At 42.7% G+C, this 21,945-nt stretch overlaps 1 non-coding gene across 1 annotated transcript; it reads left to right on the top strand.

Annotated features, from left to right (window-relative positions):
* Positions 1-4,155: 4,155 nt before the first annotated feature.
* Positions 4,156-4,262, top strand: LOC141615440 (small nucleolar RNA R71). The gene has a single exon (XR_012529861.1). It is a non-coding gene; the product is annotated as a small nucleolar RNA R71 (small nucleolar RNA).
* The last annotated feature ends 17,683 nt before the right edge of the window (positions 4,263-21,945 follow it).

Raw genomic sequence — 21,945 nt, 5'->3', positions numbered from 1 at the left:
CTAGCTTCACTAGTTAGCCATCCATACTTAGTGTCAAGGGGGTTTTGGGCAACCCACTTGAACTTGTGAATCATAGTATGCATATCAACAAGATGGCCACCCTTCTTTGCTTTGTACTTGTTATCCTTATTGAAGTTAGGATCAAAGTGCTTGGCTAGGAGTGTAACTAGGCCGCCATTGACAATAACGGTCGTGCCCTTCTTCCCACTATCGATGTTGAGCCATCTATCTACCAAGAGCCTCAAAGAATTGTAAGGCTTGGTATGAATTCTTCCGATATTCAAAGCCGATTCAAGGAGAATAAAATCAAGTCTTGTGAAATGATTGGTGTCTTTCCTAGCAATTATGGTATTTCCCACAACCTTGTGCCATACTCTTATGCCCGGATGGTGGACCAAAAGAGCACGACTCGCATGAAAATCCTCAAATTTCTTCCCGGAGATTGCCTCCCAAAGAGGTTCGGGGTCATACTTTCCATAATGCTTAAGATAACGCGATCCATCACTAAGACCCAAAATTTCACCCAATTCCTTAAAGGTAATGCGTCTACTAACATTAGCTAGACGAAACTCGAGATTTTCCCTATTTTCAACTTTGGTGACTTTCAAAGAACTTAAAAATTCCAAGGTAAGGGAGGGGTATGTCAATTCCCTTGTTTCAAACAATTTCTTTAACCCCATGGCATTGAAAAAGGCTTTTGTTTGTTCAAGAACACCCAATTTTTGTAAGGTATCTTCACATATGAATTTGGTGGATTGTAATGACTTCATAGCAAACTTGACAAAGGTATTTCTATGGGTATCGGAAATAAAAGTTACCTCCGGATAATGCAAAAGTTGATCAATTACCGGAGTAGAAGGTGTTGTTGCTCCCATAGAAGGTTGTTGTTGTTGTTGTTGTACTTCCAAGTTTGGTGTTGCTACCACCATAGCCAAAGCTTTCTTTGTTTGAAGAGCCTTTTGCCTTTGTGAGAGTGCCTTAGCCTTTGGTGCCTTTGTTGCTCCCTTAGTCCTTGCCATTGATGAACTTAACCAAGAAAAGAATGAAAAATCTTCAATTTGTAGTATGCCCAAATCGATTTGAAGGTGAAAGGCTTTGCCTTTATGAAATCGACTCAAAGGTTGAAGATTTTGTTCTTGGTTTTGATTTTTGTTGAAGAAGGAGTGATTAATTTGTTGTTGGAAGGATGGTTTGATTTGATTTTGTTGAATGTTGTTGAGGGTTTTTGTTTTTATGATGGAGAGGATGAGGGTTTTGATGTTGTGGGTAGTGTTTATGAATGAATGAATGAATGAAGGTGGGAGGGGTTTTAAAGAGGCCGAAAATTTCGAATCTGCAGGGGCAATCCGTGCGGATTCTGCTCTTTCTGGGCTTTGCAAAGCTCGCCTAAAGACGGGCGGATTTGTGACAATCCGCTCGGATTTGCTGAACATGGGACGGGCGGATTTGCTCAAAGACGGACGGATTTCTATCCAGAGAAATTTGCTTGTTTTCCTCAGCTGCAAAGACGGACGTCTTTCTTTCAGGATGGACGGATTCTTCAAGACGGGCGGATTTTCAGAAATCCGCTCGGATTCTTTAACAGTCAAGAAAATTTCAAAATTTAGCTCAGTTCAGGACGGGCGTCTTTTCTTCAGGACGCTCGGATTCTGCGAGACGGGCGGATTCTTGGGAATCCGCTCGGATTCTTCCTCTGTGTACACGGATTCAGTTCCACCCGTGCACAACGCATTTCCCTTATCATTCTTTCATTCTTTCTTCAAGTCTTGTGTTCTTCGTTGTGGGGGCACTACTAAGGCATGTATAGCCTAGGCAATTGCCATCCCCACACTAAGGTAAAGCACTACACATCAATTGAAATTGTTAGTCCCTCCCTCACTTCTCTCTTACATGACAATTATTTTGATCAAAGTAAATAAAAATCCAAAGATGACAAAAATGCAATACAAGAATTGAAATGTAAGTTAGGGAGATAGAAATATTTACAAGTGGTGGTTTAGGGAGGACTCCACCAAACTCTCATTCTTGATGAGATGTCAAGGGGGCATGTCCAAGGTGTTGTTGATGTTGCTCAACACCTTGAAGATGTAATCAAAAGCTTGTTCATTATCATGGTAGAGGTTCTCAATAAACCTTGGCCTTTGTTGTTGGTCTTGATCGATAGCATTACCAATGTAGGGATTAAAAATCCCTTCAAACTCATTGTCCCAAAGACCACAAACTTCATTGAGTTGATCATTGAAAATCTCTTGCTTAGATGGAGACAACTCTCCCAATTTCTTCTCTTGGCCAATGAGGCCATCCTCTTCTTCCTTGGTTGATTTTGATGAGCTTTGCAAGCTCTCCTTGTCACAATTCGCTTGCTCTTTGAATGGAGCATCTTCAATTTTCTTCTTCCATTGGAGTTCCGATTTCTTCCTTTCATCCTTTCGGCTATAATGATCAATCATGAAACATGGTTCATGCAAACGAGGAGCTCTCATAGTCTTGTCAAGATTAAAAGTTATGCTTTCATCTCCCACTTCTAGAGTGAGCTCACCATGTTTTACATCAATTACCACACCGGCGGTGTGTAGGAAAGGTCTTCCTAGGATGATTGGAATGTTGGAATCTTCCTCCATATCAACAATGACAAAGTCCACCGGGATGAAAAACTTCCCAATTCGCACGGGGACATCTTCCCATATCCCTAACGGTGTCTTCGTCGATCTATCGGTCATTTGGAGTGTGATGTTGGTGCATTTAAGCTCTCCCATCCCCAACCTTTTACTCACCGAGTATGGCATGACACTCACACTAGCCCCTAGATCACATAAGGCTTTGTTGATCGTCGTGTCGCCAATGGTACACGGTATTGAGAAGCTTCCCGGATCCTTTAACTTCGGAGGTGAACTCCCTTGAAGTATTGCACTACTCACCTTAGTGAATGCGATAGTCTCAAGTTTCCGGATCGACTTCTTCTTTGTGAGGATATCTTTCATGTACTTCGCATAGGCCGGAACGTGATTGATTAATTCCGTGAAAGGAATTGAGACTTCCAAATTCTTCACAATTTCCATGAATTTTCCAAGTTGATCATCAAATTTGGGCTTGACTTGACGACTTGGAAAAGGAAGTCTAATCACAATGGGCTCCTTCTCCTTGGCCTTGTCTTCATTTTTCTTTGAACTTTCTTCTTTTGATGATTCTCCATCTTTGGAGTTTTGCACAATTTCTTCCTTTTCACTAGCTTCCACAACTTCATCCTCAACTTGCTTCTTCGGTGCTTCATACCTTGTACCACTTCTCAAGTGAATGGCACTAACCGTTTCATGTCTAGGGGGATTACCTTGAGGTGGTAATTGCCCCTTTTGTCTTTGTGAGCTTGAAGATGCTAGTTGAGTCAATTGTGTTTCCAACATCTTGGTGTGAGCTAGAATGTTGTTGATGGTGGTTTCCTTTGCTTGGCTATCTTTTTGCATTTGAGTGAAAAATTCTTGTTGGTTCTTTTGCATTTGGAGGACCGCTTTTTGGACATCAAAACCTTGGTCATTTTGGTGATTGTATGGATTTTGATTTTGGTAACCTTGGTTTTGATTGTAAAAGGGTCTTTGATTTTGGTTTCTCATGGGTGGTGGAGTGTATGTTGTTTGAGGGTTTTGAACATTTTGGCTTTTGTATGAGAGATTTGGATGGAATTTGGTGTTTTCATTGTAAAAGTTGGAATAAGGAGTACCACTCTTGTATGCTTGGAAAGCATTCACTTGTTCATTTGTTCCCCTACATTCACCTTGGTCATGTCCCAAAGTTCCACAATTCTCACATATTCAACTTGGGATTGATGAGGATGCCGTCATGGCATTAACATGATGCTTCGATGATTTTAAGTTTTCCTCAAGTCTAGCCATAGCTTGGTCAAACTTCAAGTTGATTGTGTCAATATGAGCACTAAGTTGAGCACCCAATTGAGTAACGGAGTCCACTTCATGCTTTCCTCCTCTAGTAGCCTTGCGAGGTCTACTATATTGTGAGTTATGGACCGCCATTTCCTCAATCTTGTTCCATGTTTGATTGTCATCAACTTCGGTGAACATTCCATTTGATCCCATATTGAGAATGTTCCTAGAATCTTCATATAAACCATTCCAAAATTGTTGCACCAAAAACCATTCGCTAAGTCCATGGTGAGGATATGAGCGACAAATTCCCTTGAACCGCTCCCAAGCTTCATACAAAGACTCTTCATCCCTTTGCTTAAAACCCGTAATTTGAGCTCTTAGCATGTTGGTCTTTTCCGGTGGGTAGAATTTTTTGTAGAAAGCTAGAGCCAACTTCTTCCAAGAATCTATTCCAAGGGTGGCCTTATCAAGGCCCTTCAACCATTGCTTTGCGGTGCCGATTAAGGAAAAAGGAAATAGGACCCATCTAATTTGGTCTTGAGTCACGCCCGTTTGAGAGATAGCATCACAATAGTCGCAAAAGGTTTCCATATGGGAATGAGGGTCCTCACTAGGCATCCCCCCGAATTGGCTCCTCTCAACTAGTTGGATGAAGGCGGACTTGGCAATAAAATTTCCGGTGAGATGTTGCGGTGTAGGAGTACCATTTGGTAGATTCTCCTCGGTGGGTACGGAGTGTGACGAGAATTTTGGCATTGTAGGTGGATTTTGTGGGGTATTGTGTAATGGGTTCTCTTCTCCTTCTATTGCGAAAGGATTGACAAACTCACTAGTGGGTTGAACAACTTCACTAATACCTCGTAAATTCCTCCTAACAACTCTCCTATTGTTCGTCAAGGCTCTTTCGATTTCACGGTCAAAAGGTAACAAATCACTTTGTAACCTTCTAGACATGCAAAATATCAAACAACTCGAAAATGATTAGAACAAACCTTGAGGAGTTTTACTTCCTCAAGGCGAAGAAAGACACAACTAATGACAATAAAAAGAAATCTAAATCAAACAAACACCGTCCCCAGCAACGGCGCCATTTTTGATGCGATCCCGCTAAGTGTTCACAAATTAAGATGTGGTCGTTGGTCACGGTCGAATCAAAACACAATTTATAGCTCCACAAACAACTCTACAATTAGTAAAGAGGCAAGTAAAGGCCAGATCCCAAGGGACGGGAGTTGAAATGAGATTTCTATTGTAACTAGTGGTGTCTAAGGGGTGTCACAAATTGGGTTGATGTAGAAGGTTACTAAACTAGAATAACAATGAAAATAAACAAGCAAGATGAATTAAAGGGGTGTAAACAATTGATTAAAGGCACTAGGGTGTCATGGGATCATAGGGGAATCATGGGATATGATCATACAAACATGTTCTCAAATTATAAGCAAGCAATTAATGTTGTGATGGATTGAGTTGGGTTATATCTTACAATCCTAGGAAAGTTTGGGTCCCGGAGCCGAATCGATTAGATTATACAACACCTACAAGTCGACTTAATCTTCCCTACTCAACAACATGCATGGTCTAATGAGACTCGAGTTGGGTTTTGTCTTACAAGTCTCATTGAAAAGATAGAAGATGATAGTAAATGCAAGGATTCATAGGCTTAGCATTTCATCAAATATAACATGTGCATGAGTTGAGATCAAAACAAGCAAGCAAATAAAACATGAAAGCATATTAATTTAAGCATGAATCATTCCCCATGTTGGTTTCCCCTAATCACCCATTAACCCTAGCTAAGAGACTACTCACTCATTATCATGTTGATCATGCTAGCAAGGTTGTCAATCATACCAACAATATGAAACATGATGAATAAATGAAAGTAATTAACAATAATTAAAAAGGGATTAAGAGATTATACCTACTGATGATTCCAATAATAAAGCAAGAATAATAGAAGTACTTGAATGCTTGATTGAGAGGTTGTCAATCTCCCAACAATAACCCAAATAATCTTCAATTACCCAAAATAAAGGATGAACAAGAGAGAGATTAAAGAACTAAAACTTGGATTAAAACTTGATTAATACTTGATTACAATATTAAAGAGAGATTTGATTGATATTAACTACACTAATTATTGATAAGAAGAACATGCTCCTCTAATTAGACTAATGGGGTATTTATAGTGAAAATTAGGGAGGATGCATTAGGGTTAACTAAGGGCTAAACTAGTAATTACACTTTTTAAGTTGAGCAAGGAGGACCCGGTATTTTTGGAGAGAAGGGCTTCTCTTTTCGTAGCTTGAAGAAGACAATCCGTGCTGGAGCAGAATCCGGGCGGAATAGGGTCGGGACGGGCGGATTGCACCGTTGGAATCCGAGCGGATTCTGGGGAATCCGGGCGGATTGTGGAGGGGGAATCCGAGCGGATTCAGGCAAGGACGCTCGGATTGTCTTTGAGGCTGGACGGACGGATTGTTGACAATCCGCTCGGATTGTCATCCAAGATAGTAACTTCTTCTTTTCTTCCCTTTTCTTCATAAATTCCTTGGGGATTTCCTTGGGGACTCAAGGATCTTTTCTCAACATTGCTCTTCTACTATAATATGTACAAAGGCCTTCTAATCTTGTCTCTCCTTGATGCTTGGTCATTGAATTCGATCAATTTAGTCTCGTTTTGCCATGAAAATGCAAGATTCTTACTCCTTTCCTACCAAGGGATCAAAATCTCAAAGAATATGCAAAACAAAGAACTAAAGATAAGAAATGACCCAAATAAGCACTAAAAAGCATGAGAACAAGGCTAATTCGGGGGCTAAATATGCGCCAATTATGGTCACATCAGTGGTATAATGTGGTTGGTTGTATAACTGTCTGTGGTTTGCGAGGTACGTCCTCGGCTGAGTGGAGTCACTTGCGGGAGTGGCTTCACGCCCTTGATTCGCCCTCTGTGGAACCCGCCATAGAGGGTATATGCACATTTAGGAACTTGGGTTATCGCTCGGATGAGATGAGCGGAGCTTAGGTGGGAACGGCTGCGATCCCCCACTGGCGGTGTGGAATACCTGTTGCGATGGTTATTCTGGCAGGACTACACACTTTAGTGTATAGTCAGGAGAGTGGAGCTATGATGGAGATTGGTTAATTGTATTGGATTGTTGTATTGCTTTTGTTGTATTATTTTATGTAAACAGTAACTGACCCCGGTTTAAATGTTTTGAAAACTATGGTGATCCATTCGGGGATGGTGAGCAGTTATTGAGCAGATATGAGTTGATGCACATGGAATAGCCGGTTGAGTTGCCACGAGATGTCTAGAAGTCTTCCACTGTGTCATAAACATTCTTTTATTTAGTTGGTTTGACAGTTTTGAGGAACAATTGTATTTTACTTTATCAGTTTTGGTTTTTGGACATGTATCACTTTAAATTCATTTATTAAACTACGGTTTCTTTATTGTCTATTTGATATACATTACCTCGGGTAACCGAGATGGTAGCATTCCCATGCCCTAAGTGGTCCTGGTAAGGCACTTGGAGTATGGGGGGTGTTACAAAGTGGTATCAGAGCGACGATTTTGGAACCTGTAACAAATGATCCCAATGAACTTAGGGAGTCAGAATAAATTGAACCCGAGTAGGAGTTTTTAGGAGCTAATAAAAAGACTTGGGAGACGTCCTAAAGTCACGATGTCGCCCTACAACTTTGAACCGGTCACTATGGGGTGTGTCTTGGGATCGTTATGTGTCTATCTATGTAAGTTGCATGTCTATATAGAAATGTGTTGTATGAATTGGTGGACGAATGCATGTAGAGGATGTAGAATGTTGTGATGGAAGGTGATAATTAATATGAGAATATGTGTTAGTATGGATGATGGAATTGCATGATAAATGATTTCTAATGTGGCTTATTAGAAATATGTGAAATAGGGTGTTGTTTGTTGTGTATACACGTATGTTTATTGATATATATATATATATATATGGAAAGTGTTGAGTCAAGCATGCGGGTAGTATACGAGTCAACATGATTCGATCGAGTGAGGGGCACTCGATCGAGTAGGTGAGAGACTCGATCGAGTGGGTGTGACTCGATCGAGTGGGGTGTATATCGTTTCTGGACAGTGTGCTGTTTTTGGGCACTCGATCGAGTAAGTAAGGGGATTTGATCGAGCGAGGTCAACTCGATCGAGTGAGGTTTTTGAAGCTTTCTGGCCAGGTTCTGGAGTCGAGGTACTCGATCGAGTATGTGGGAAACTCGACCGAGTGGCCTCAACTCGATCGAGTAGGTTATGTTACTCGATCGTGTAGGTTATGCACAGGTCATATACGTGTTTGAGTTACGGGATGCGTGTTTATGTTTGCCTTTTTCTTATATAGTTTAAAGATACCGCCAAAGAGAAATTTGTTGTATGCTAGGGCTGAGAATATTAGCGTTGATGAGATAGTTAAGATGCTAGAGCATCAAGACGCGCTTACAGATGCTTTAAAGAAGGTTGGGAAGGATAAAGAGGCTGGGGTGGATTTTGCTAAGATGAGTATCAACATCGCTCTTTTTAACCCAAAAGTGTATATGGGTACAGGTGCGCCAATCTTGCTTGATAATTGGCACAGGGAGATGGAGAATATTCTGAATGTGGTTCATTGCCCCGAGGACTTTAGAGTGGAATAAGCTGCGTTCGACTTGAGAGATGCGGCCGGAGACTGGTGGGATAGGTTAGGGAGAGTGCCTTAGACCTATATGTGAAACAGGGGTTTTCAGCTATACCTTGGAGTGAGTTTAAGAGAGCTATGCGCCGAGAGTTCGTACCTGAACATGTCTGTAGTAAGTTGAGGGAGGAGTTTGATGATTTCAAGATGGCTCCGGATATGACAGTGGCTGAGTACTATCACAAGTTCAATGAGAAGTCTAGGTACGCAGAAGATATGGGGCTGAGTTAGGAGAACTTAGCATTGGGATTTGAGAAGGGTTTGACACCTAAGATCATGGAGAAGCTGCCTGTAGGAGTTCTTACTGATGTTAAGGAAGTGTATTAATGAGCTGGGAGAGCTGAGAGGTTGGTAGAGATGGCTAAGGAGAATTGGGAGAGAGGTTCTGAGAAGAGGAGGGCTGAGAGCGAGGGTGGCGGTCAGTCTAGTTACAAGAGGGGAAACCATAACTAGGCGAGGGCTTACTCTTAGGGGTTGGGGTTCAGTGGTGGAGCTTCTTTTGGGCATGACCGAGGTGGTGGTAGTAGCAGCTGGGGGATATCTTGCTTTAACTGTGGCGGTATGGGCCACAAGAGACATGAGTGCGCCAGTGCTGTGGGCAGGGGTTTTCAGAGACCATCACAGGGGAGTTTCTCTCAGGGTCCATCTCAGAGTTATGCTAGTAACAGGCCGATTGGGTCATGGAACAACCAGGGTGGTCAGAACAACAACAACAGTGGGGCTAACCGCAATGGCGGTAATTCATATCAGAGACCAACAACGAACAATAACCAGGGGTCGGCTGCTAAGCCATCTACTTCTTCTAGTACTGTCCAGGGAGGTGGACAGAAGACCAGTTGCAAGCTTTTCATGATGGAGAAGAAAGCAACTGAGGATGATGCTTACGTAATCACAGGTACTTTTCTTGTTAATGGTGTCTTTACCTTTGTTTTGTTTGATTCGGGGGCGTCATAATCTTTTGTATCATCGAGTCATGCTAAGCTTTTGGGTTTGAGAGAGTTTGAGTCTGTAAAGGAGGAAGTTTTTATACCGTCGGGTGAGTCTGTATCTTGTGGGAAGTTGTATAAGGGTGTATCTATGATAGTTGGGCAGGTTGACCTACCAGTGGACTTGTTAGAGTTTCCTATGGATGGTTTTAAGATGATACTTGGCATGGATTGGTTGGGTACGTATAAAGCTAGAATGGACTGTCACCAAAAGAGAGTCTCTTTGAGAGGTCATAAGGGAGTTAGTGTGTCTTATCGTGGGTTTGTTGTTAAACCTAAAGTCAAAGTGATTGCAGTGGTGACATTGAAGTCATATCTGAGGAAGGGGTGTCCGTTGATCTTATGCGATGTGAGAGACCATAGTATGGTGAGTTCGACAGTTGAGCAGATACTAGTTGTGGGAGAGTTTCCAAATGTTTTTTCGGAGGAGATACCAGGTTTACCACCGAAGAGGGAGATAGATTTCAGTGTGGAGTTGAAACCAGGGACGAGACCAATCTCTAAGGCCTCGTACCGCATGGGTCCTAAGGAGTTGGAGAAGCTGAAGAAACAACTGGATGATTTGATTGATAAGTGATACATTAGACCTAGTGTATCACCGTAGGGGAGCACTAGTGCTGTTTGTGAAAAATAAAGATGGGAGTTTGAGGTTATGCATCGACTACAGAGAGTTGAACAGGGTTACAGTGAAGAACAAGTATCCTTTGCCAAGGATAGATGATTAGTATGACCAGTTGAACGGGGCAGCAATATTTTCTAAGATTGATTTGAGGTCGGGTTACCATTAGGTGAAGATTCGGGATGAGGACATACCGAAGACAACTTTTACATCGAGGTATGGTCACTATGAGTATGTGGTGATGTCGTTTTGGTTGCCTAATGCACCTGCAGTTTTTATGGATTTGATGAACCGGGTCTTCAGTCAGTTTTTGGATCGGTTTGTTGTGGTCTTCATCGATGATATCTTAGTATATTCTAAGACTAAGGAGGAGCATGAGGAGCGCTTGAGGTTGGTGTTGCAGACTTTGCGTGACAATCAGCCATATGCAAATTTGTCAAAGTGTGAGTTTTGGCTCGAGGAGGTTGCCTTTCTGGGGCATGTGATTTCAAAGAAGGGTGTAGCTGTGGATCCGGCCAAGATAGAGGCAGTCACTCGGTGGGAAGCACCAAAGAATGTGGCAGAGATTAGAAGTTTCGTGGGTTTGGCAGGGTACTATCGTCGGTTCGTGAAAGATGTTTACAAGATAGCCAGGCCTATGACTGCGTTGATGAGGAAAGAGAACAGGTTTAGTTGGGATGAAAGTTGTGAGACGGCGTTCCAAACGTTAAAGGAGCGTTTGACCACACCTCCTGTCTTAGCATTGCCTGAAGGGTGTGAGAACTTTGAGGTATATACAGATGCTTCAAAGAATGGTTTGGGATGTGTGTTGATGCAGAACTGGAAAGTAATTAGCTATGCTTCTAGGCAATTGAAGCCTTATGAGGAGAACTATTCGACACATGATCTGGAGTTGGGTGCAGTTGTGTTTGCTCTTAATATTTGGAGGCACTATCTTTATGGGGCGACCTTTAAGGTGTTTTCTGATCACAAGAGTCTCAAGTACATCTTCACTCAAAAGGAGCTGAATATAAGACAGAGGAGGTGGATGAAGCTGATAGGGGATTATGACATGGATATTATATACCATGAAGGGAAGGAAAACGTGGTTGCTGATGCGCTGAGCAGGAAGAGTGTGAATTCTCTATGCACATCTATGTCTTTGATGAGATTGAGAGATAAGGTGGGGAAAATGGTGATACATATGATACAGAAAGGGGATGCTAGAGGGGACTTGACAGTGGAGCCAGATCTTTATGACGACATTCACAAGAAACATGCTTTGGATCCTAAGATTGAGGAGTGGAGAGGTGGAGTAGAGAAAGGGATAATGTCTCGATTCTTTACTCATACAGATGGCACTTTGAGATTTGATGGGAGGTGGTGTGTTCCTAATGATGAGGACTTGAAAAAGGTGATCATGATAGAGGCTCATTAGACACCATATTCGGTATATCCAGGCGGTGATAAGTTGTATAAAGATTTGAAGAAGACTTTCTGGTGGCCTGGGATGAAGAAGGAAACAGCTTAGTTTGTGGCTCGATATTTGACATGTCAGTGAGCTAATGGAGAGCAGCGACGACCACCAGGTAAGATTCAATCTCTTGAGGTACCTGAATAGAAACGGGAGTCTATCTCCATAGATTTTATAGTGGGTTTGCCGAGGAGTCAACAGGGTAACAACATGATATGGGTAATAGTTGATCGTTTGACCAAGTCAGCTCACTTTGTTCCGATGAAAGATACTTGGACCAAGATACATTTAGCTTTGGCTTATAGGAAGCATGTGGTTCGTTTGCATGGGGTGCCTAAGGATATAGTGTTAGAAAGAGATGCAAGGTTCATATTGCGGTTTTGGAGAGAGTTGCAGGAGTTGATGGGAACTACTTTGAAGATGAGTACAGCTTTTCATCCTACGACAGATGGGCAGACAAAGAGGACCATCAAGAATTTGGAGGACATGTTGAGGGCATGTGTGATAGAGTTTGGTGGTAGCTGGGAGTATAGGCTGGATCTGACTGAGTTTTCGTATAACAACAACCACCACACGAGTATTGGGATGGCACCGTTTGAGGCTTTGTATGGAAGGAGGTGTAGGAGTCCGATTTGGTGGGATGATAGAGCTGAGGTCGTGGTTTTATGAACACATATGGTACAAGAGATAGTAGAACAGGTCAAGCTGATCAGGCAAAAGATGAAAGCGGCCCAGGATCGACAAAAAGAGCTATGTGGACTTACATCGTCGTGACATAGAGTTTCAAGTTGGGGACAAGGTTCTTTTGAAAGTGTCTCCTATGCGTGGGGTCATGAGGTTTGGTAAGAAAGGGAAGCTGTGGACAGCGGGCCGCCCACGGGGGCGCTTGGTGAAGGGCTCGAAAACAAGCGTTTGCATTTTGTATGGAGTCGCCACCAATTTTTATGGGAAATTGGAACCGTTCGAATACCTCGTGTCATGTCAAGACACAAAGTAGTGACATGAACACTAAGCAATCGTTACCCTTAGCATTCTATGTCTAGAATGACTCTCGTGGATGCCAATGAACACGGGTGCTCACGGAGATCTGGAGTAAGGGGTGAGGGTACGTATTAGGAAGCTCTTTTGATCGAACACCTAATCCCGCCCGCCTCGATAGCGGCCTCTACTAATGATTAGGGAAGTTATTCGCACTTGATATATTGTCGGCTATATGCATGCAATGCAACATCCATAGATTAATCCTAGCATGTGAGAATTTAATACTAAGTCGGTTGACATGTAATTAGCAAACAATTGGGTCGAAGTTGAGATTTAATGCTCATTTACATGTGAAGCATACAAATGATACGAAAAATACAATGATAGATACAATAAAGGAAATTACAATGATAAAGATTACAATGATTACATTGGATTAGGCGATTTATGTCGAAAATACCGCTAAAACGGATGATTTGATAAAAAAGAATAAAAGAATAAAACAAAGAAATACGAACAAGTCAGAAGGTGATAATACGATTATTAGTTGATTAATACGCTTACTAATTAAACTACGTCAAGGCAGAAAAGGAGTTCAGAGGCAGAACTCATCCTGGAACAAAGCAGCAGAAGAATCGCGCCCTTTGGAAGAGCGCGCGATTCTTTGCGTCATTCCAAGGGTGAATTCTGGCCGTGAAGCGGAATCGCAAAACCGTTAATGTTAATTGGTAAATTAATGGATTGATTACGATTTTAGACTCGGATGAAAGTTATTAGCAGATTATTTACATATGATTGAGGTCATAAAACAGTAAAACATGGTTAAGACGGATTAATTATGTGAAGGGTCGATGTTAATGAATGATTTATTAAACTAACTGAACGAATTATTAACTAAACATGATGAATTGACGATGAATTAATGACTAAACAGATAAAAATATATCAACAATGAATCCCAGAAACTCAATATGAACGAATTGAATTTCTAAAACCCGAATTGAATTTAATGACGAAAAACCCGCATATATTGATTATTAGGGATTTAAGTTGGTTTTATGATGAATTAAAACATGTTAATGATGATGGATAATATGTACATGCGAATTATCAAACTATCATGATGAAGAATTATGACGAACAAACAAAGGAAATAAATTTGATACGAATTGCGAGAGGACGGAGGAAGAAGAAAAGAAGCGAGGAAGCTGCGGCAGCCTCACGAAAGAGGCGCAGTGAGCGCCGCGCTCCTCAAGAGGCGCAGCGATTCTTTGCGTCTTTTCTCGACGTCTGTCTACTGGAATTTCGCAAAACAGGTTTTAAGGACGGTTTTAGAAATCGATTTTAATGGTGTTTTCGACATAAACCTTACAATTGTTATACAATAATAAAATACAATAAATAAAAGGAATTATACACCCTCAGACTTACATGTTGACGGAACGAGAAGAACTAAGAAGATCGATTAGTGAATGCTCGACGCGAATGCAAGGAAAGAGTGCCCTCGTAAGAGGAAGACGATTGATTAATTAAAGTTGATTGAGTGTAGTGGTCAAATTGGTCGGTCATGCAACGGAGAGGCTGGTACCCGGAAAGATCCGAGCTTACGTGGTCGGAAGTCCAAGCACGTAGGCGCCAATTAGTAAGAACGAAGTCTAGAATGCAAAGGAAGAAGAGAAGGGCGGACACTCGCGTGAGAAATATGAGGAACGAAAGCTCCTATTTATACTAATCACGTGAAGGAATAGGGTTTCGGAGACTCTTTGGAAGTGAATCTCGGAAAGATATAAAAAAGATACGTAAATCATGCAAAGAAGGGCTGGGAAAAGGCGAAAAGCAGCCCACTGCGTCTCTTGGAAGAGGCGCAAAGACTGGCCTTTGCGTCTATTCCTGTGGAGGTTTCCTCCTGCTTAAGAAAGATTTCCGTGTTTAAGTTATGGTAGGACGGAAATAATTCGATTATCTTATGAATATTACGGGATATTACTTGCCAAAAGATAAAATTTGAGAAATATGGAATAGAAATATCCGGAACATTCCAGAACATTCTGACTCGGGATTTAACAGCTATCAGAAAGTGGAGACGGTTTTTTGACCCGGACTCCGAATGTACTCTAATTACTGCCAAAACGACCGTATCGGCACGTAGATGACAACTAAGAGGTTGACATTAATATTTGAGCAATCACTTGACGATAATCTTACGAATTGTCACTAATCGTTCCGCGAATCAAACATGCGGCCCAATCATCACCGGGTGGTTTGCGAGAGGTGCAGAAACGAGGTGTCTACAGAGCCCCCACTTTGACTGAGGCTTGGACAAGGCGAAAGTCAAAGTATATCCATCAGGTCAATCGAAGATTACAACCTGACGACTATGGCGACGCGAGGTGGCTCAAAGGGTCTGAGCCAAGGACCTGTCGTCGGGAACATTTTAGAGTCTGTCGACTATCGGGGAGGGTCGTTTAAAGTCCATTAGACTACGTAAGGAGGCTCGTCAGCCATAAGAAGAGATCATACCTGAGATTTAATCGAACTTCGCGGGGAACAAGAGATATTGAAAACAGCAGGACGTCGGTAGAAAGCTGCGGGGATCCGCTGCGTCGGTCTCAAGCGAACTCGCGAAATTTGGAGGTTGAATCTGCTTGCGTTGGTCTCAAGTGAACTCGGGTTGGGGAACATACCGACGACTAGGAACATCTTGATCGTCGTAGGGGAAACCTTGAGTGAGCAGTACTGCAAAATACTACTGCGCTGGGGATAGACGACCAGGAACATCTTGATCGTCGTAGAAAGAAAGTCTTGAGTGAGCGATCTTTGCAAAATACTACTGCATTTGGATAAAAATTCGAACAATCTTTGTGAAATATCTTTGCTGCGCGGGATAAAATGAATTTGGACGATCTGCAAAATATTGTCGCGCTGGATAAAACGTGGGCCGGAACGAAAGAAAATCGTCGAAACGGACCAAAATGATAAAACGTCATCGAGGAAGAGGCGCACCAAAGATGGGCCCACGAATAACGAACTCATAACGGATTTTTGAAAATCCGCAAGGAGGGAACAAAAGGAAGAGGCGCAGCAAGAGCTGCGTCTCTTGGAAGAGGCGCAAAGACACTGCCTGCGTCTGTTTCCCCAATTTGGCAATTCTCGCGTAAAAACGCGAAAGTCGAAGGTTTATGTTCATTTTATTCGAAACATAAATCACTCCATTCTCTCTCAAATCTTCACCATTTTCGTCGAGGTTGGATTCAAAAGCTTGCTTAAAATATGACTAATCGAGGTATGTGCTTTAATCTTGCATTAATTTTCCACATTTGTTGAATTTTGAGCCGCGAACATTAGGGTTTTCGACCCTTTTGATCGAAAATTTGGGGCTTTTCCCCCAAATGGATTTGTCGTGCCAAATTGATACTAGAAATGGATAATAGGTGATGCTAGGAACATAACCATGTATTTACTTCGAATTTTCATCGAGTTTTGAGCCCTTGAGCGAATTTTGAGACGGTTTCACAGCTAGATCGTAAGTTGTTTCGAAAATGGTCTTAGGATTGCCCATTTGTGATGAAATTTGATATTTGGGACCCTTGGATGATGGGTAAACTTTCTACCATCTTGGAAGTTTGGTTTGTGACAACTTTTCCAGGACACTCTTCTAGGGCATAACCGCCATTATAGCGAAATGCTGCCGAATTTTCGACTCGAACCCGGAACTAGGCTTTGACTCGGACTTGACTTGACCCAATTTGTCACATGAGTGATCGGGTTGGTGAGAACATGGCCAAGGATGGCCAGAAATGGGGAATTCCCGGGCCTTGAAGGCTCGAAAATTACCTTTACGGGAGGTTGGCGTATTGGCCGGTAGTGGTGAGTATCTTTTGTTTCTTGTTGGATCTTGATTTTCGAGAATCGCGACGAAAGATCATCGATTAACGAGAGCCATTTTGCAGGAGGTTGAGGCGGCGGGCATCGAGCCCCCAGAGTACCCCGAGACCCTCGAGTACACTGACGCTACTGGGAGGACGACGATCTCCGAGTTACGTGACTTTGACGTAGCTGTGACGGATGCTGGCCTAGATGACTGGCAGCATCTGATTCGGAGGGTGAGTTCTTATTTTGCATAGTTTTCGTGTAAGAACACATTTGATTGAACTTGTTCAGTTTACTGAGAATTCTTTTGAAATGCAGGTCGCGCCATCTCGGTTTGTGGCACTATGGAGGGTGGCCAACCGGCTACGAGCTACGGCCATCGAGGCACTCGTCGGCGGTCGAGGTCGTCAGGTATGAACCTCATTTGTTTTTCCTTGATCTTTGGTTTATCAGTTTTGTTTGAATTGATTGACATGAGCCAATTTCTTGTTGTCCACAGGCCGATCGTGAGCTGGAGCGAGAGTTGACCCAGTCTCGGGAGGAGACGGCTCGTTTGTCGAGGGAGCTCGAGTTTCGGGACGCCGAGATTGCCGCTCTTATGGCGAGGGTTGCCGAGCTGGAGGGTGCCCAGCAGTAGTCTGCGTGGTTTTGTAGACTTGATTTTGAACATTTTTGGACTTGTTTGGGCGCAAGCCCCCGATTCGGACTTTTGGAATTGTTTGGGCGAAGCCCCCCGATTACTTGCACATTTGGACTGTTTGGGCGAAGCCCGGATTGCTTGTACATTTGCTTTTTTGTTGTATATACGGCGGCCCGAGTGCCTTTTGCTGCTGGGTTGTGTTATTTGTACCTGCAGGTTAGCTTTTGAACAGGTTTGGTAGACAACGGTTTACGCCGTCATGCTGCCGAAATTTACATAGAAAATCACGCAACACATACATTTTATATTCACATAAGGCCTTAATTAGCGCAAAATGAGACTCAAAAGGAACGCAAAAATGCAAAAATTTTGCCGGAAATGACCGGACGGTAGGGAGGGTTACCCCCTAAAAAAAAAAAAAAGAGAAATCTATAAGTTAGAAAATGGAGAAATATAAATATTGAATTTTATTAAAATGAAAACAAAAGAAAATTAAATTAAAAAAAGAAACGATTTAAAGTGTGCTGAAATGGCGGAGGTGTCGATGTCGCCTCGAAATGCGTGCCCGCGAATTCAGGAAACCTGAAACATGGTAAATTTCTCGGATTTACCAAAATAAAATCCCGCAAGAATAGGAAACTGCGCGTTTATAGAATTAGGAAATATCCAAACGGAAATCACGAAGTGAGGTGGGGAAGAGGCGCAGCATGAGTGCGTCCCTTTGAAGAGGCGCGGTGCTGCGCTGTTCCCGTGCTTGTCCGTTCGACGGATTTTTGGAAACAAACAATTTAGTATAAATAGGAGCGTCGACGAAGCTTTAAATCATATAATTCTTCCTTCTCTTCTTCGTCGCCTCACATAAAATTCTCAAAATATATTTTCAAGAGAAAATTATCATCATGAATACTTTGGAGATCCGCTTGAAGGAATGGACCAATGAATTCTCGAACATCGAGAAGCACGATATGGGTGCTTATAACCTTGGGTCTTTGTTGAGTTTGAAACTCATTAAGGTTGTAAAACCGTTCTTGGATGCTTGCCTTGATTATTGGGACCCAAATTATCATGTTTTTGCGTTCCCAGGAGGTGATATTTGTCCTTTTAGGAGGAAATTGTCGCTATTGGCGGGTGGGACCACGAACATTTACCCGCCATCCCCTCTTGCTCAATGGTATAAGAGCAAGTTTAGAGATTTGCTTGGACTTACTAGACTTGAGGTGGATCGCTTAGTTACCCCGAAAGGCGTAAGAAAGTTGGACTTTGTAGACCGATTCATCAACAGGGCCGACCTTACTGTCTCTTATGTTGCTAGGAGGAGAGCATTTGGCTTCTGTTTGCTTCATGTATATGTCTTCCAGGGACATGTTGATGAAGAATTGCGAGGTGATCCCCGTCTATTGGGTCTTATTGAGCAAATGGAGCTGCGCAGGAGCCCAGCTTGTCTATGCTTAGGGGAGATTATCTTGGGCTTGGACAATAGGAAATCCAACCGTGATCTTCCATTTTTGGGGAGTCCCGTTATCCTACAGGTAAAAGACACCTTTCTTTTTTTTTTTTTTTTTTTTTTTTTTTTTTTTTTTTTCTCTTTTTTTTTTTTTTTTTTTTTTTTTTTTTTTTTTTTTTTTTTTTTTCGTCGCGGGTGTCTAATACTCTTTTTTTGGTAGGTTTGGCTTATGGAACGGCTCCGATTGCTCGAGCCCCCAGTTCATGCACTTTCCTATCATGCCCGTATGATTTCGATGAGGACACGGCTGTACATGGTGGACTTCACCCGGGTCTGCGATTATTGGAAGAACAAGCTGAGGAATGATGATGGCCCGTTGATCCGGTGGGTCGTTCCGTGGTGGCACCTCAAGTCTGTCACTGGAGTGTCTTCTTTGGATCCTACTAGGTCCGTGCGCATTCTGGGATTGGAGTTCATGGTATGCATCTTTCCGGAGAGATTGATGAGGCAAGTTGGGTTGAAGCAGATGATTCCTAGGCTTGACACCGTTCCAGATCGCTATGGCGCTTACTACGAGAAAAGCCGAAGAGAGTGGGCTATGAAATGGGCCCAAAGAAACATGTGGTTCTTGAGCTTCTCTGCCAATGCCTTGTGGGTGTCGGACTCTTATCTGAGGTGGAGAAAGGCTGCAACTTCGGAAGAGCGCGAAAAACTGAGGAAGCGCGAGCCCGTTGATTACAAGGTGCGCGAGGGAGATAAAGAGAAGGAGAAGCATCGACGAAGGAGAAGAAGAAGCCGGGTTTCAAGTCATTCATCCTTCCAAGAAATCGAAGACTACTCCTGTCGCAGAGATGGTGGTTGGCAAGAATGGAAGAGTCAGGCCTCGAGAAAGACCGTTGGTGATTAGGTCTGAAGTGGTGCAAGAGCGCTCGGCTCGAGGTCGTGACAAGAAATATGACAAGAACGACAAGGGCAAGGGAAAGATGGAGGAATAGCCCAAGTCTTATTATTACTATTAGATTATTATTATTATTGTTGTAACAAGAGGAGGGATTTTTAGAATCCTACCCTATCTATTTTTATTATTTGTCGTACTATTATTATTAGAAATTGAATGAAATAAAAAGGTTAAATGGTTATGAAACCGTTGGTATTTTCTACTTATTACTCTTGTCGAATTTCAAATGCGATGCAAATGTCCTTCTATTTACATTTTAAATATAATGGTGGGTTGAATCCCGTGAAGGATTGCCTACGTATTCACTTAGAGAAAGCGAAATCAAACCCTTGCGCGTAGTTCGAGTAAATGTAAAAGAATAATTGTTCGAAGCAAGAGCTTGTAATGAACATAGAAAATAAGCATGAGCTTTTGCTTACTCTGGAGGTGCGAATTTTAGTTTGTTTGACGATGTGAGGATGACAAGTTTGCCAAGATGCAAGAGCATAGTGACATTCAGATGGGCCAGGGGCCGCTTATTTAGTACCACAAGAGCGACACTTAGGTTTACGCGAGGCGCGTTTTTATTCTATTCTAGGCATAGTATCGTTTCAGTTGGTCGAGATTTGTGGGGTTTGAAAACTCATTCCCATCTAGGTCTGTGATTCTAACCGCGCCTCCTGGGAGTATGGATTTGACTAGATATGGTCCGGCCCAATTAGGTTTGAATTTTCCCCTCGGGTCGACAGGTAAAAGAGCTCTAACCGATTTGAGTACTAAGTCTCCTTCTTTGATGTTTCTTGGCCTAACCCTTTTGTTGAAAGCTCGTTTGATACGTGCTTGATATGTTTGGACATTATGTAAGGCACGTAGCCTACGTTCATCCAGGAGGATGAGTTCTTCGTATCTATCTTTCTTCCAATCGGCCTCCGGGATTTGGCTCTCTAGTAGGATGCGCAGGGATGGTATTTCTAGCTCAACTGGTTGTACGGCTTCCATGCTGTAGGTCAAATAGAAAGGAGTAGCCCCAGTGGGTGTCCTAACTGATGTATGAAACCCCCACAAAGCGAAGGGTATTTTGCTTGGCCAATCTCTGTAATTGTCAGTCATTTTCTTGAGGATTGTGACGACATTCTTGTTAGCCGCCTCTACCGCGCCGTTAGTCTGTGGTCGATAGGGCGAGGAGTGATGATGCTTGATCTTGTACTTGGCTAGCAATTGTTCGGTTTCGGCTTGGAAGTGGGACCCATTATCGCTAATGATCTCATGTGGGCAACCATATCGGCAGATGATGTTATTTTGTATGAATTTGGCTACATTTTTGGCCGTAAGAGCGGTGTAGGAAGCCGCTTCTACCCACTTGGTGAAGTAGTCAATTGCTACTAGGATGAAACAGTGACCTCCTGTCCGGTGGGGTTATTTTCCCAATTATGTCAATTCCCCATGCGGAGAATGGCCAAGGAGATGTCATCGTATAGAGCAACGAAGGAGGGACATGTTGTACGTTCGAAGATTTGTGATTGTGGCAATGTCTCACATATTTGATGCAATCAGATTCCATTGTGGTCCAATAGTACCCTAGACGTGTGATTTTCTTTGCCATCATAGGTCCACTCATGTGAGGACCGCATTCTCCGTCGTGGACTTCTTCCATTACTTTTCGTGCCTGTGAATGATCAAGGCAACGTAGGACTACACCAAGAGGTGTTCTTTTGTACAATTCTCCCTGCATTAGGATGTATTGGGAAGCTAGTAGGCGTATAGCGCGTTGTCCCCTTTTGTCCATATCTGGTGGATAGGTACCATTGAGCTTGAAATTCAGGATTGCTTGGAACCAGGGTTCCTGTGTGATTTCTTCTTCATCGGTAATTTGATGGACATAAGCCGGCTCCGACCGTCGTTCGATACACAAAGGCATTTCCATCATGTAATCTGGCATGTTTATCAAAGATGCAAGTTTCGCAAGAGCGTCTGCAAATTGATTTTCTTCTCGAGGTAGGTGTAAATAGGTTACGTGATCAAAGAATTGAGCGGCTTGGTCTATCCTAGCCTGATAGGGTGCTAGGCTTTCACTTCGGATTTTCCAGGATCTCGTAACTTGGTTGATGATTAGTGACGAATCCCCGTGCACTTGGAGGTTTTTGATGCCTAAGCTTACTGCCGCTTGTAGTCCAATTAGACAAGCCTCATACTCTGCGGCGTTGTTTGTCACCTCGAAGTCGAGTTTGACAGCAATCGGTGTATGCTCACCTTCAGGAGAAATGAGCAACACTCCTATCCCAAATCCTCTTAGGTTTGATGCTCCATCAAAGTATAGGTCCCAGGAGTCTACATCTGTTTGAAGTATATCCTCGTCGGGAAATGACCAAGTATCTATGGTTTGTGCGTCGTTGATGGGATTTTCTGCGAAGAATTCGGC

The sequence above is a fragment of the Silene latifolia genome, chromosome 11 (genome assembly GCF_048544455.1).
Source record: "Silene latifolia isolate original U9 population chromosome 11, ASM4854445v1, whole genome shotgun sequence".
NCBI classification, from domain to species: Eukaryota; Viridiplantae; Streptophyta; class Magnoliopsida; order Caryophyllales; family Caryophyllaceae; genus Silene; species Silene latifolia.
The sequence above is the reverse complement of the archived record's forward strand: the minus strand, read 5'-3'. Positions and strand labels throughout refer to the sequence as shown.